This window comes from Alexandromys fortis, unplaced genomic scaffold (genome assembly GCF_014885135.2).
Source record: "Alexandromys fortis isolate MF-2015 unplaced genomic scaffold, M_Fortis_MF-2015_v1.1 scaffold_14, whole genome shotgun sequence".
NCBI lineage: Eukaryota > Metazoa > Chordata > Mammalia > Rodentia > Cricetidae > Alexandromys > Alexandromys fortis.
In genome coordinates this window covers 15,656,207-15,672,165 of record NW_026067910.1, presented here as the reverse complement: position 1 = coordinate 15,672,165, position 15,959 = coordinate 15,656,207, and the positions used below count along the sequence as shown (strand labels likewise).

General features: G+C 38.8%; 1 protein-coding gene across 2 annotated transcripts in view; it reads left to right on the top strand.

Annotated features, from left to right (window-relative positions):
• Positions 1-15,959, top strand: part of Ptprk (protein tyrosine phosphatase receptor type K) — a 519,914-nt gene that overhangs the window by 125,973 nt on the left and 377,982 nt on the right. The window lies entirely within an intron of this gene.

Genomic DNA, 15,959 nt, shown 5'->3' with positions numbered 1-15,959 from the left:
ATGTTACTGGCTCTGTAGAGTGACCCCCTGGAGTCAAAACTACCACGCTGAGATGTTTTCTGAGCAGATTTTGTACCAACAAGGCAGAGGCCTGTTCCTTACTCACCTAGAACTTTTAGGGATTGATATTTGATTTTTGTGGTAGTATATTTCCTGGTTGTTTCAGACTGGTCATGATTTTTTTGTGATGTGTGAAAACCACATCAAGATGTATCATATCAATATGTATCTTCCATATAATAAATTATGGGACTAGTATTTCTTTCAGTTCTACATATTAATTCTAAATTGTGTATTTAACAGTAATTTGATTAATTATAAACCAGAAAGAAGCATAAAATCTGAATCATGATACCTAAATGAACAAATGATCTTTAGAAAGAAACAAATAATTATATATAGAATATGTATGTATAAGAGATCACATTCCTACATTATGCTATGAATCATTTAACTGATACATTGATTTTCTATTAATAATTTCTTTGGGAGTATAATTTTAGTATTTTATTATAATTAAATAAAGATACTTTAAATTGATTTATTTCCTACAAATTCAGAATGTTCTCCATAATTGATAGTGAATTTTAGACATCACCATTTTAAGTGCAAAATATCAATTCTGGCTACTGATTAAAAACTCTTGCTAGTTCATATGATTCATAGAAACAAAGGAAAAACCATTGATGATTATCAGCAGAATATGGTAAGTAGTCAAAGCAAATAAAATAAAACCCAGAACATGGATCTCTAATGAGGACTGTAAATAAATACAGTGAGTATATTCTTTGGAAATATTTTGTATGGTTCTATTCTGTGCTGGGGGCCTGGATTAGGTCCACTTTTTATTTTGAACTGTAGCATTCCCTGGCTGAGTAAGCAAATGGTTATTTTGTGGTTAGACTAAGGAATAATCTTCTTTGTGGAGGAATACACTGATGGGCAGTCTTTCGTGGACAACCTTGTCTTTTTCAGCTTGACCCTGACACTTTGGCAGACTCCCTGCATCCTGTGTGTTGTTTTGCATTCTTCTTTCAAAGGCACATAAATTATTATTCTGGCTCATTTTGATTAAAGAAACCACTGTACGTTTTCACTTGAGTTTTCTCAGTGGTATATTTAGACTTAATATTTCATGTATATTAAAAAGGTGGGCCGGAATGCACACATTTTGACTGTTTATCATCAGAGAATAATCAGAAAGACGTTGATTTATGGAAATGTTGCCATTACTAATTGCTATTGATGGTGGGTAATGAGTGCTGAAGAGAATGTTCAGATGACCTTGTTGGCTCACCTTTCACACAATTACTTAATCACTGGTTACAGTAAAGGATGATGTGCACTGAAAATGAAAGTCTTTGAAATTCAGCCATATCCTCCAATTAATAGCACATTAAATAATTAATCATGCAAAGGAGGGAAAAGGTCACGGATACTTTTCTCTTCAGAACGTAACTACGTGTAGTCTGAGGAAAAGTGAGAGAGGGCTTGTGTTGTGTGTTGCTTTTTTATTTCTTTTCTATGCATGTGAGTGCACGCGTGGGTTCATATGCCCATGAGTATTTGTGCTTGTGGGGGCAAGAGGACTATCCTAGGTGCTGTTCCTCAGGAGCGCTCCACCTTGGTTTGGAGACGTCTCAAATTCACCTGGAGCTTGCAGAGCTGGCTTGTCTGTCTACCCAACCTGAATCTTTCTGTCTCACTCTCTTTCTTTTGCCTTAGAAAATTTAAGAGCCTTATCCTTGTTCAGCATGGTGAGATAGACAGAAGTAAGGTCTCACACTTGAATGGCAGGCACATTCCTGACTGAAGGATCTACCTAGTCCTACTCAGTTCTTTTTACAATGTGGTCCCCTCCCCATTTTCTTTCTGATATTCTTTTAAAGAGCCAACTAAGCATTAATCTGTCCATATATTGGCAAAGTGGACACTAGACTTACTAAATTTTAACATCCCGTTTTGGCAAGTTGGCCCAGCTGTTAAAAGCACTTGTTCCTTTAGACGACAGGGATTTGGTCTCTAGCACCCACAGGCAGTTTGCAATTGTCTGTAACTCTAGTTCTAGGCCATCTGATGTCTTCTTCTGACCTCCATGAGCAACAGGCACGTACATGGGCCATACACACATATATGTGTGTAAAACATTCATATACATAAAATAAATAAAATAATCTATTTAAAATTTTTAAATGACCCATCATTTCTTTTGCACACAGATATGTAGGCTTGCTTAAGATTTCATTTACTGAAAATACATAAACAGAAACAAAAGACACAGCCAAGGCAACCATCTGTGCCCTGTGTCTGAGGAAGTCTGTCTGAGTGAGACAGACATGGTATTTAACCTTCTGAGGTGCTTGGACATTGTTAATTATTGACTTTTTAAATTGGCCTTCAGAGGGGGGAAAAGGTGACTCAACAGTCTGAAATAACAAGGTAAAAATAAAGAAAATAAGGAATTAACTTCTCGCGAGAAATATGCTCCTTTTAGTGACTGCTTGCCATATTCCAGAGCAGTTCTTAGCTTGTTAGATGACAATAATGATGACAAAAAGGACCATTAGCTGTTTGAAAATAGCATGTGGAAGAATGAACGCTTCATAAATGTGCCCTGTAGCCAAAAGTCATATGAAAATAGGAAAAGCTACTCGTCAGTGAAAAGCTAAGTCTAGCCTTAATGAGAAGCCGTGGCACCCCTCCGACACCAGGTGTAGCTGACAAGAATACAGAGTAAGGGAAAGCCACTTAGGCTACTGTGGACGGTAAATCTGCATAGCCACTTTGTACAGCCTAATGGCCAGCTAATCCATTCTTGGATATGAGCCCAGAAGAACTGAGTACATGTGTTCATTCAAGGAATGTATGGCTGTATATAGTACTGATATTCTTAATCGTTCCAAGATGAAGACAGCCTGAATTCTTGTCAGTAGTACACTGTACCAAAGCGTGGGAGTGTGTTCGCGTGATGAAATCACACCACAGTGTGAGGGAATTGACTCGTGCCGTGCATAGCAATACTGATGAATTTCACGAGCATCAGCAGAAAATGAACTCGGGACCGAGTAGATACTGTATTTTACCTCCTTAAATTTCAAAAATAGGTCAGCTGCTTGACGAGTTAGATGTTTGTGTGGTAGTGCTTGCATTGGGAGAGGCTTGAAGGAGACAGCCGGATGCTGGATACCCTGGGTAGTTATCGATCTGGGTGGCACTTCTCTCTGTTCGGAAATTACTGAGTTCCTGGTGGTCAGTTGTTTTCTGTCTGTATCTTACGGCTTAGTACAGAGTGACAAGTAAGTAAGACCCATTTTCACAAAAATGCTGTTGAGAAGCTGGAATAATAATTACAGTGTTGTAGGTTAGCGAAAGAGATTCTCCTGGAGACCTCAGATAGTAATCACTTTTGCCACCCTTGATCGCAGCCTGCATTCATCTTTGGGCTTATGTTTTTTTTTTTTTTTTCCAGTTATCCATTCACCAAATTCTTGGCCATTTGGTCATCGTCCAAAGGGTGAGGAGCTTCCTGGTTGTCTTGGAACTCCTCTTCGGTCCTCATAATTCAACAGTCTCTCACTAGGTCAAAATGCTTGTTGTGGAAACATGAGGACCCAGGTCCCTGGTACCTTCATAAAAAGTTGGGCCTGGCTTTATGTGACTGTAACCCCAGAATTGGTAATGGAGACAGGCAAATCCTGGGAGGTTCCTGTCCTACTAACCCAGCAGATACAGAGAGCTTCAGGTTCAGTGGGAAACCCTATCTATAGCGTTGAGAGTGACAGGAGCAGACCCTGGGTGTCCCTCTATGACTTCTGCTCAGGTGCACCCACCCTCAGTCCACCCCATACTCACCACCACCACCGGGGTGCACCATGCAAACATACCACTCAAGTAAATAAAGATTTATTTCAGAGAGCTTTTCCCTCTTCTTAAAGAAAACAACCCAGTGACAGTTTTTGTTTCTTAAACATTGTCATGACTGATTCTAATGTGATCAAAAGATTGTAATTATTTAGTAAACTTTTGCATTTATAAGTGCTATCATCTATGTGGAATATGTTCAAATACTTTTTATTGGTTAGTACAGAGGGAGAGCCACCACTCTTTTCCTCATTTGCCAGGCTAATAGCAGTGTTCCACATGGAGACCTGTTACATTATTGCAGAAGAGAAGCCCCAGAGCGTGTGAACAATGGACGGAACAGGATATTGTTCTTTGATCTTATACACATTTATGTCTGTGATCTTGACTGTCAAGGTTTCTTTTGTGCTTATGACCACATGAAACAAATATATTTGTCCATTTGACTATCTGTTCTGGTGTAGACCGGAGAGCGAGGGGCGTGATTGACATATCAATACATTTCACTTTCTCTCACTGAAATTGTAACGGCTTTTTCCTTTGAACATGTTTCTCTGAAATGATTAATTACGTTTTACTTTAGAGTCTCTAGAGTATCCATTTGACAGTGTTTCAAATTATGACTACATTAGATTTTACCTTCAGCTTGCTTCTTTCTACTGCTAATATAAATCACTGCATGGAGTTTTTAACTTAAACTGCACATACTGTATGCTATAAAAAAATAAAGGTTCTATTTCTGACTAACCAGAATTCTGAAGGAGGAAACCATTTCTCTCTCTTGTAAAACTTAGCAAGGTGTGATTCAATAGTTTATGGCCTTACAATTTAGAAAACAGATGAAATTATGTAGGAGAGGTACAGACGTTAGCAATGCTATGAAACAAGCCTTTGCATTAACTTGTTGCCTTTAAAAATGAGTCTTCGTTTTCTTAGTTTTAAGCGTGATTTATTAGCCAGGTTGTTAAACTAGAGCTTACATACTTCAGATACTTATTTGGTGAGCTTCCTTCTGCTTGCATATTCAAGAGGAACATGCTCATGAGTCCCGGGTTTGGTACTTCCTTCTGCTGGTGTGGTATGGAGAAAGTGAACACTTTGATGTCTACAGTTAAATACACATGACAGAATTCATGGGGAACTTAATGATCCTAGTCTGTCCCCATTTCAGCTCCATCAAGGTAGTCACTATGAGGAACACTTAGAGGCTCTGAGACTAGGGCATTAAGGAAAAGTTGGAAACTGTTTTTGCTAGCTCAGACTCTTTCATATATGCATCTAAGAGATGAAAGTTAGCTCTCAACTGATAGATTCCTGAGTTTTTTAGGAAATCTCTCTTTCCCTCCCTCTCTCCCTTCCTCTCTCCCTCAATCCCTCCTCCCTGTATCTGTAAGTGTGCGTGTGTATGTCTAGCTGTGTAAAAAGGTGAGAGAGTCCAAGGACCACCGCGAATGTCAGTGCCTTGTTTGAAACAAACTCTGTTGGTTTGCTGTGTTTGTCAGTGTAGCTGGACCCTGAACTTCTAGGATTTTAATCTCTCCACCTCCTTCTGGCCAGAAAAGGCCTGGGATTAGAGACCTCCTGCATTCGACTTTATGTAGGTCTGGAGTCCCAAAGTCCACTCCCAATGCTTGCATGAGAAGTGCTCTATCCATCGAGCCATCATTGCCGCAGCTTCATATACAATTTTTTAATCCTCCTCGGAGCCCTGTAAAACATGTGATGTTGAGAGGAGCAGAGGGAGTCACTTGCTTACAGATAATCAGGACAGATCAGTAATTTGTCACAATACCTCCTTGCTCTTACATCGTTACAGCCAGACTGACACATTTCCTTGACCCCACAGTCTACTGTACACTGTTACTTATTTTATTTAATCTACATTGGCTTTCTACTGTTGCTGGAGTGAAAACCACACACCGTTTGTTTTTCTATCTCTTACTCTCCTAGGGAAATATCTTCTAGGATTCACTGTAGCTAGAATGACTACTGAGCTTCAGGGTTTCCTCCCAAGATGCTCCTCCTTTGGGGTTTGACTTTGCCCTTTCATGTATTCACCTTTATGTTATTTTTAGTTATTTGATGAACACTTTGCATCTGTCGGTCCGAGCAACCTTAAAAACACACATTATCTGCTGTGTCATTAGAGCATGTGTGCTAGAAGAAAAAAACCAAGGACTCACTGAAGGCATCTGAGTAAAGTCAGGGTTTGGAAATCATTTTAAGCCGTTGTTTACAGTGGTCTATTTTAGGACACGAATTACGGGCTTATTTCAGTGTGCCCGTCCAAACCTTGTCATCATTTTGTCTGTTGGTGTCTTCGCCTTGAGCGCAGCAGACAAGATCGTTTACCACATTGGAGTTGCTAATTAAAAGCACCAAAAGTTGGAGGCAGGGTGAAGTGAGGAAGTGAAAGGGTGTCACGGAGCACTTGAAGGATAAACCACCAATGAATGGCTACTTTTTAATGCAAGGATTATTACCTTTATGGACATAAATGCAGCATGAAGAACGTCTAAATTATAGGGAACAGAAACGGCATGCTGAGACAGGGCTTTCTTCCTGCTATTTCAGGTACATGATATATCTAAGTTAGATATGCTCCAATATATCTCACAGGGGGAAAGCAGTTCAGTATTAAAAGAGAGATAGATAGATAGGTAGAGACAGAGAGAGAGAGAGAGAGAGAGAGAGAGAGAGAGAGAGAGAGAGAGAGAGAATTATATTGGTGTCACTACTAGAGAGTGCCCAGCTTCCTACATGAATAACAGATAAGAATACAGAGTCAATTTCAGAGTCCATGCGTTCATCTTTAACATGTACCTTTAAAATCAATATGAAGTCCAGCGAAACAAAATTACTTTTCTTGGGATGAGGGTGACTCAAGCTATGGTTATGACCTTATATGTTACCTTTCTAAAAATAAACTTGTCTCGTGATACTGGTGCCTATCTGAGCTTGAGAGCTTATTACCTTCCGAACACAGGAAGGACTACCTGGAAATAAAGAGGCGTCAATAGAACAACAGATTAAATAGTTCAAATAGTGATTTTGTAAGACTCTATGTGAAATTAAGACTTTCACCATAGCATGGTGCACTATATGTTCATATGCTAAATTACATCCAAATGCTCCGCTATCATGAAAGACTGTTGGCCTTCATGTCTAATTTCCTCGGAGACAATGATTGTGTTATTTTTAAGGGTTCTTACCTCTTCCCTAAAGAGGAAATTATTGACTGAGAAAAATTTCTCAACAAAATCTTCATGTTTTCTGTTTAAAGCCCGTGGCAGCTTAGAGTGGTCTATAAGATTGTTAACTCTTCACTTAGCAACATATACTAAGAAAACGCTGGTGGCTTTTTGAAGGACCGTGAGAAACATGTTTAATAGGACAGTTTCAGAGAATTCACTAGTTACTCATGGGTTTCTTCACTCCCCACTGAGTTCTTTAATATGTAAACAGAAGTCACTGTCCTTCCCTGCCAATCCAGCAACCATTCAGTCCCAACAAAACACACAGAGGCTTATATTAATTGTAAACTGTTTGTTCTTTTAGCTCAGACTTATTATTAACTACGTTTTACAACTTAAATTAACCCATAATTCTTGTCTATGTTCGTCACATGGCTCGGTAGCTTTTATCAGAGAGGCATTTTATCTTGCTTCCTCTGTGTCTGGGTGGCGACTGCAGATGGAGTCTTTCCTTTTCCCAGAATTCTCCTTGTCTGGTTGCCTCACCCATATTTCCTGCCTGACTATTAGCCAAACAGCATTTTATTAAACCAAATACAAATGACAAAATTTTATAGGTTACAAGAGCATTATCCCACAGCATTAATACTTACTTATTCATTAAGTATGAAAGAGTTTGGGCAACTATGTGTGTATGTGTATTCACTTATGATGTCTGTATGTGTGCACGCCTGTGTGCACAAGTGCATGCATGTACATGTCTGTGGAGACCAGAGGTCAGTGGTGTTTTTCTTCAAACCTTACTCTTTTAGTTTTCTTCAAAGGTTTATTTACATTTATTTTATGATTTTTTTTCTGCTGCATGCATTCTTGTTCACTGCATGCATGTCATGCCTGGTGCTCATGGAGACCAAAGAGGATCTCAGGTATATTATTATTATTATTATTATTATTATTATTATTATTATTTGTGATGTTGCAAGGAAAGTGAACCTGGGTTCTCTGTAAGAATAAAAAGTGCTTTTAATTGTGGAGCTCTCTCTCCAGCCTTATCATTTTAGTTTTTGAGAAAGTGTTTTTCTGTACCTGGAGCTTACTAATTCGGCAAGACTAGCTGGTGTCAGCAAGCTCCAGGCATCCTTTCTTCTTTCTCCATTCTTCAGCGCGAACTCCACTAATGACTTTTATTTTCATTTATCTTTTTTTTTCTTATTTTCTTGGGAGATTGAAGTTAGGTCCTTGTATTTTTGTGAAAAGTATTCTGCTACATAAATAATATTCCCTGTCTTGGGCATGGCAAGTTGATATTGAAAAAGCCTATTTTGAGTATAATTCTTATTCTTGCTCTATCAGTCTCTTGTCCATCCAAAGACATACCATCTAGTCTAATTGGTCCAATTTATATCTCATGTTTGAGTGTATGTCAGTCAGTGCTAACAGGAGGATGAGCTCCTCGTTGTTGACTTTCTGTCTGGATCCCTCCCCTGCCTGTGATGGAGCTCAGGCTGAATACAATGTCCCTTTACCCTAATGCACATAGCCAGGCAGATGTTATTGGAACAGCAGTAGGGTCAATGTTGAGTACAGAAGGAGCAGGCAGCTATGATCGAGTGTGGTAGGATGAATCTGGAATTACAATTTCAACACCTCATTTCAAACCTTAAAAAAACTACATATTTTTCTATTAAGATGCTTAAGAGAACAGATTGAAAACTTCATGCCTATTTCAAGGACTTCACCCACATAATTTCTAAGTGTAAATGTGTTCTATCTCCTGAAATCAAGTCATATCACTTGGCAGGAATGGGCCTTTCTTGGTGTCACTTGGACTAGGAATCCATGAATTAGACTAGGCACTATTCCTGCTTGCTGTAAGGACTTTATGGGTATTCCATGCATGTATACTGTCTTTGTCCTTTTTGCAGGCTTATCATTCCCATTTTGGTCAGAATATTGTGCTCCATAAAACACAAACACTTCAGCTGCACAATTGGCTGTCTTGTTATATTTGCGGTAAGGAGAAAGCAGATTCTTAGGGTACCTGTTCTGTTAAACATCTTGTCATTGAAAGTTTCTGAAAAACAAAATCTGAGTAAGAATTATATATTTTTATTGTTGAAGGGTTACTTTAAAAAGTCAGTGTTTTATTGAAGATTAATGAGAAGAATGAAGAACTTTGTCAGAAATCCTTTAAATAAAAACAATTACTATCTACTGTATACAAGGCCCTGAATTGGATCCTTTTGTTGTTGTTGTTGTTGTTGTTGTATGTGTGTGTGTGTGTGTGAGAGAGAGTTTTTATATAGACAGATGCACGCGTGTGCACACGCCACCACACCACTCCCCTAGTAATGTCCCCAAAAGATATTGTACCCAGGTTTTGTTTGTCAGTTGTCAGTTCCCAAAGTTATATTTAAGTCATTGATAGTTATTGTGTTTGGAGACGGAAGTCTTTTCTTTGAGGCTGACTTTCTGGGGACTGTGGCTCTGTCTGGGAAAGTCTGACTGATAAGTAAGGCTGCCTGTTGGAGTGAGGCTTGCTATTGAAGACACCTTAGTTAGCAGTGCAGGCCCATGGTAGAGGACTCAGTATGTGGCACCTCCCGTGTAGAGAGAAGCTTCAAGCAAATGTGGTGGAATGCAGAAACCAGGAGTTGATTAACTATCACAATTAATTACCATCAGCGTGAAGAGCAAAAATACCAGGGCAGAGACTACATGCAGAGTTTTCAGGTATCAACAAATATCCAAAAGCTTTTTGTATTTGCATTATATTAGTCATATTTTGTTTTGATTTATTTTTCTTTTATTTATAAGGCAGGGTCATACTATGTAGCCTTGACTGGCCTGGAACTCACTATGTAGACTAAGTTGGCCTTGAACTCTGAAATCTGACTACCTTTGCTTTTCAAGTGCTGGGATTAGAGGTGTGTGCTACCATTAGTGGCAAGAAATTTATGTCTACACTAATAAAAATTTCTTGAGCAAATTTAATATGCCTGTTGAATGTGTCTAACGTGAAGCTCTTCAGCCTGCATAGCTCTTACAGGAGTGTGGTGTGATGACACTAATGACAAATGTCATTTTTTAGTATTCTGACTTTCTTCAGGTATGAAATGGAGTCTTGGTGGCTGACCAAAGTACTTTGAGAAATGCTGATGACATTACATATACGATGCCAAGAAAGCAATTTTTCATAATGGGCGACCTATGGGCCACTTGTACAGACATGTAAAGGATGGAAGGACAAAGGAGAAGAGGAAACAAAAGCCTAGGCTCTCGTGTTTATTGTTTCAGTGTTGTGTAATCCTCATGTTAAGACTGTAAGGGCAAAGGTTGGCTGTCGTCTACACAGGCTTGCATTCCTATTACTGTATACCCAGTGTCTTTCCTATGTGCCCATCATGGGAACAAGTCCAATGTGCTCCTGTAATTGCTTGCTGGTGAAATTAGGGGCAGATCTGAAAAGATCATTCAAAAATATTAATTGTATTGTGGCTTTTTAAAATATACAACCAGAAGATTAAACAGCAGTATTTAAAAAAAAATGAAAAAGAAATCCCGATGACAGTTTAAGCAAAGCCCTATCTATATAATTAGGCTCTGGACCTTCAATATTCCAACCTCTTGAGATTTTTATCTCACTGAATTTTGTGTTTCCTCTTGCAAAGAAGGCTGGAGAGTGACCACAGAGGGTTAGCAAGTTGACTATATGCCCAAGAACCAGGGAGAGGATGAGGCATGGGGAGGGAGCCCCAGGTGAAGTAGAAGGAAGGACTATCTAAGTTAATCTAACTTGGATAAAAGATTTGAAGAAAACCCATTGCTTCTCTCCGAGACTATCTTTTGCAGGTATTACATTTCAAAGCAAATAAATTTCTTTCTGAAAACTGTTTTTAAAAGAAATTTCTTATATTGGGTGACTTTCTTCTTTGTCTAGTTTCTTTCATACTATGAAGCAAAGACTTTCTTGAATGATAACCATGCTCTGTTTTCCTTGCCCTCACATCTTATTTAGTTTGCAAGAATTCTACTTACATTTGTTCCTGAAAGTTGGGTGTTCTCGGTGAATGTATTAACAATAGTGAGTTTTCTATGATGGCTAGAACACTATTATTTTTCTACCTCATTTGTGTTGTTTACTACTGCATTGCCCTCTCATCCCCAAATGTGTAAGTGAAAAAATAATTAAAATAGGTTCTGTTTCAAATAGGTCCTGTTTCTAACAGAAACATTCATGGTAAATAGGTCTTGTCCTGTAAGTGACCACAGCTCCAGGGGGAATACACATTTAGGTATTCCCCACAAGTCGTGTTTCATTTTGGAAACAGTTTTGTAGAGTTTTAACAGAACAAAGAGAGTTGTGTATCAAGACTTTGCCAAGTATCTTGATAGAAATGTCAGAGAGGCAAGTTCCAGCAGGCTAGGGTCTCTCTCCTACAGGCCTCAGATGCTCCTGATAACAGACAACCTTAGCTTTGGGCTAGGAGAAAGTCACTGGTCTGGTAAGTTAATAGATTCCACACTTTTTTTTTTTTTAATCTGTTAGCCACAGGGTGTTAGTTCCCGACACAGAGGTGGGCAAGGATGGCTACTAAGCACTGTAAACCAGTGCGAGATAAAGTCTAATTAGGCCTTTGATCTGCTGCATTCCCAGCTCGCCACATCACTGCTGTTCTAATCAATCCATCGGTCTTAGCAGATCAGCTTCTTTTCAGGCGTTCTCACTCACAGTCCAATGCTTAAACTATTTTCCCTCAATAAGCATTGCTGTCTTAGTTCAAGACCGCTTTCTATGGAAGCTTGAGACAGTGTAAGAAAAGTGGTCTTGATTCTTTTTAAATCTTACTGAATTTTCAGTCGTACCATGTCAGGAAGACTGGAGCGTGGAGGCAAAGAAGTTGCCAGTTGCTTTGTCTGAACAACATTGCTGGGTGTTATGTAATGTGCACGGCCTCTTCGTAGCCACTCTTAGTATTTCAAAATAGCGATGATATTTGGATATTATTTCTTCTTTTCCCTGCCCCTCCCCTTCTTCTTTGCTGGGAGCACTGAATTTGGTGGCATTTTTCCTACCACTGAGTGACACAGTCAGCCCCCTGTTAGCTGTCTTTGAAGGTGGATATGGTAGCACATGCCTTTAGTCCTAGCCCTCAGGAGGCAGGCAGATGGCAGCCTGGTCTACAGAGCAAGTTTTAGGGTAGCCCAGGGCTACATAGAGACCAAAACAAAAACAAAAATCAACAAAAAAGTAATGACACGGTATCATTATTGATTTCTATTCATTTTAAACTGAATGGAGGTGACTCAGGTCAGTTTGGTCTGCAGAGCGAGGTCAAGGACAGCCAAGGCTTGAAAAGAAAAACAAAACAAAACAAAAACATGCAAGTATTTACTTATGTAACAAACAACAATTGAAGGAACCTCAAAACCTTTGAAATGTGAATGAGCTTTTATCAGCCTTTCCTCCCACAATAGCATGTATTAGTTATCTCGGAATTGGGATTCTTTTCAATACCTTAAAATATTGAATGGCAAAGGAAGAAGTTGTGTATTTTCCATCAGGGTTTTAATTTAACTGTAGTGGAAAATAATGATGATATTACCCCATTGTTTGTGTTTATGCATTTTCTGCCTGTTACCTGACATCTCATCTTCTGTCTATAGTTTGCTGCGGTTAGCTGGGTACCACTGACTTTTTAATCTATTACTCCATTTTAAAATTGAAGACCAGGCTGCCTGTTGCTATCGTGTGTCGCTATCCACCGCTGAAGGTCACATTTCTCTTTAGTCATGATAGTACATCTTTTTTGTTACTCTCAGTGATCAGCCTGGATGATTTCTGACTAGAACAATAATAGTGGTCCAAAGATGCTTGGGACTTTTTAGCTTCTTTTCTGTGTGCAGGAACGAACACCTGCAAGAACAAATACATCATCAGAGTGGACTGAATAGAGAAACAACGGTTGCTCTGAAGCCTTCACTGCCCGTTTGTAGCAACACAGATTATGTGTGTCTGGAAAGACAGCACATCTTAATGGCATACTCTCCTCTGTGCTCACTGCTCATTTCAATGGTTGAACTCCCCCATCTCACATGCTTCATAAAAGTCAATTGAGAGTTAGAGTAGCAGAGAAAACCTTAACTTAATAAACCTACCACATCTAAGAGATCGTTCAGACCATTGGCAATCTTTCTTTTATTTTATTAAAATAATAGTGTATAAGTAAGCTGAAAGAGGAATTAGATTAACCCTCTTTTGAGTTCAGGTTCTATTGTTTGGGCTTTTATTAGGACATTTAACCTTTCTGAACTTCCATTCTGCCCTAAGTAAATTAGAAATAAAACGATTCATATTTGTTCTCTAATTTTGTTGCACCAATAAAGCTCGGCTATTTGTGCAACATCTGTCAGTGTCTAGCCTGCAGTTGTTTTGTGATAAATCTTATTCACCCTTTCCCCACTGGCCCCAAGGTGACATGGCTAGTTAGTGATCTCATTAATCTGTAAGAAATTGATTTGAATTTTTCTCACTTTAGCACAGAATAATGTACTTGTCCATTATGCTTTTTCAGTGGACCATTAGGAATTATTTTATGTCCAATTTAGATATTATCCTGTCCACGTGATTTCGACCACATACAGGCACCTCGCACTGAGACTCCTAATGATGCCTGAAAGCGAGGCGGTATCCGAGTCTGAGCCACCGAACCTCCTCATGAACAGTGTACATTTTCTTTCTATTTTGCGCCTGTATTTGTCTATTGTCATTTACGCAGTCAATCAAAGATTATGTCTTTCTGCATAATTTCCCTGTAGCTATTCCGTCTCATCCCCCCTGCTTCTGGAGTCACTCGCCACGTCCGGAGCTTAAAGAATCCAGTCTTTGATTTTCAAAAGATTATTTTGCGAAGCCTTCCTTTTTCAAGACTCATGTTTGTAGGTTTTCCTTTCTGCTGTTAAGTAACTTTCTTGTTCTGCACCACTGTGATGAAAGCCCCATTTGTAGAATGGGGTTGGGAAATCCTTTCCCTCCTCACTCCTCATCTCCTTACCTGGTCTCCTTGGGAAAAACACGAGAAATGGCTTTCCGCTTCACTGTGCTGGCCGTTTCTTGTAACTCGTTGTTGTTTGTTCTGAGTGACGTCCAGGGTAAGACAAACAACTACACAAGCATTATTCAAGGACAGAATGTTCCACAGTGAGCATGAGCATTGGAATAAGCACGTAGGCGGGTTGCTGGCCCCTGAATTGAGCCCCTAGAAGAAGGAGGCTTTTACCATTACGCTAACTGACCAGTGTTATGGGGAAAATACATAGCCAATCTACATTTTCAAAACATGTGAATGATTGTATCCTGAAAGGATTTTGTATTCCTGGAAATACAAAATGGGGGAAAGAAGATTCTGTGATACTGTTTCTTACTTTTTAGCTTCATACATTATGTCACACCACACCTATTTATTTATGTGTTGTGTGCCTGCATGTGCATGATATCCGAGGATAACTTGTGGGAGTCATTCTCTTCTTCCACCATGTGGGTCCCAAGAGTTAAACCCAGGTCATCAGGTCTGGCATAATGTGCTAGTACCCGCTGAGACATTTTGCTGGCCCTACTTCAGAACCCAGAATCTGATTTTGGGGTTCTGGCAGTACTACTTCATGACTAGAATGAGATGTTTCCTCTTAATTTAAACTTAAAAATCAGGGCATTTTCATTTGACCTTTGGTTCTTGAAAGGTATTTGTAAGGACTAGACTGGCGATGACCATACTCTGTATCAGTCAGAATGGGTTTTAATAATCCAAAAGAATTAGCAGATGCAGTCTGATGGCAATCCTAGCCTGTTGGATCGCAAACCTACTCCATTTTACTAGCTGATATGTCAAAGAACAAGAGTGACTTGGGCAGCTCCTGGCAGTCCATTATGTAACAGCGGCTTGGCGGTATTTTATCTCATGATAGATTTCAGGGATAGAGTGCAGGAGGCAGCAGAGGGAGTCTGGGAGTGTGTGGTGATAACGTGGCTCAATAGGAGTTTACCAAGTTTCCAGAAGAAGTCAATAGAATGTCTACTCAGAAACTGGAGCGAGTAATAGGTACAGATTGGAGAAAATTAAGACCCACGGCAATCTGTTCATAGTTAGCTACTGTATTGTATTTTTGTTTTACCTAGCAGTAGTAATAGACTATTACCTTACTGTGATAGACGTTCCATAATTCTAAAGGCCTTTTGCCTTTTAGGGTCACATTAACTGTAATAAAGAACTCATTTTCACTTCATATTATTTCCAATATTATTTGCACTTTGTATCAATGGTTCCCTAATATGATTAGGTAAAAAAAAAAACACTATTTTTAGAAAGAAAATAGACAAAATCAGAAAATTAGCAAAATTCTTTGCTGGAAAAGTTTCTCCAAAATGACTAAATTAATAGTGTATTTCACATGAAAATATTTGTATGTTTTTAGGAGAAAATAGGCAACTAACTAACCAAACATTTTATGCTCTTTATATATGTATACAGTAATTGTTCTGTGGTGTGATTGTGTATTTTGACTGGAATATATTTTTCTCAGTATTTCTTGATTTTGTATTTTCAGTAGAAAAACCTTAATGCTCATTTTCTTCCTACCTTACAGTTAATACATACATGGGAATGAAAGTGATAACAGCCCACAAAAATCATACACAAGTCTTACAACCAAGAGTTTACCATTAGTATCTAGATGTTATATTTTCCTGCCCCTGTAGAAATTATCCATATTTATGTCTATGTGACCATATATTTATATGGTGTATAGGTATGCTTACTCATTCAATATTATTATGCCATATGTCATTTTTCATGTCATAATTTTATATTGTAACAAATGTCCATGGGCTACATGAGATGCTGTTCT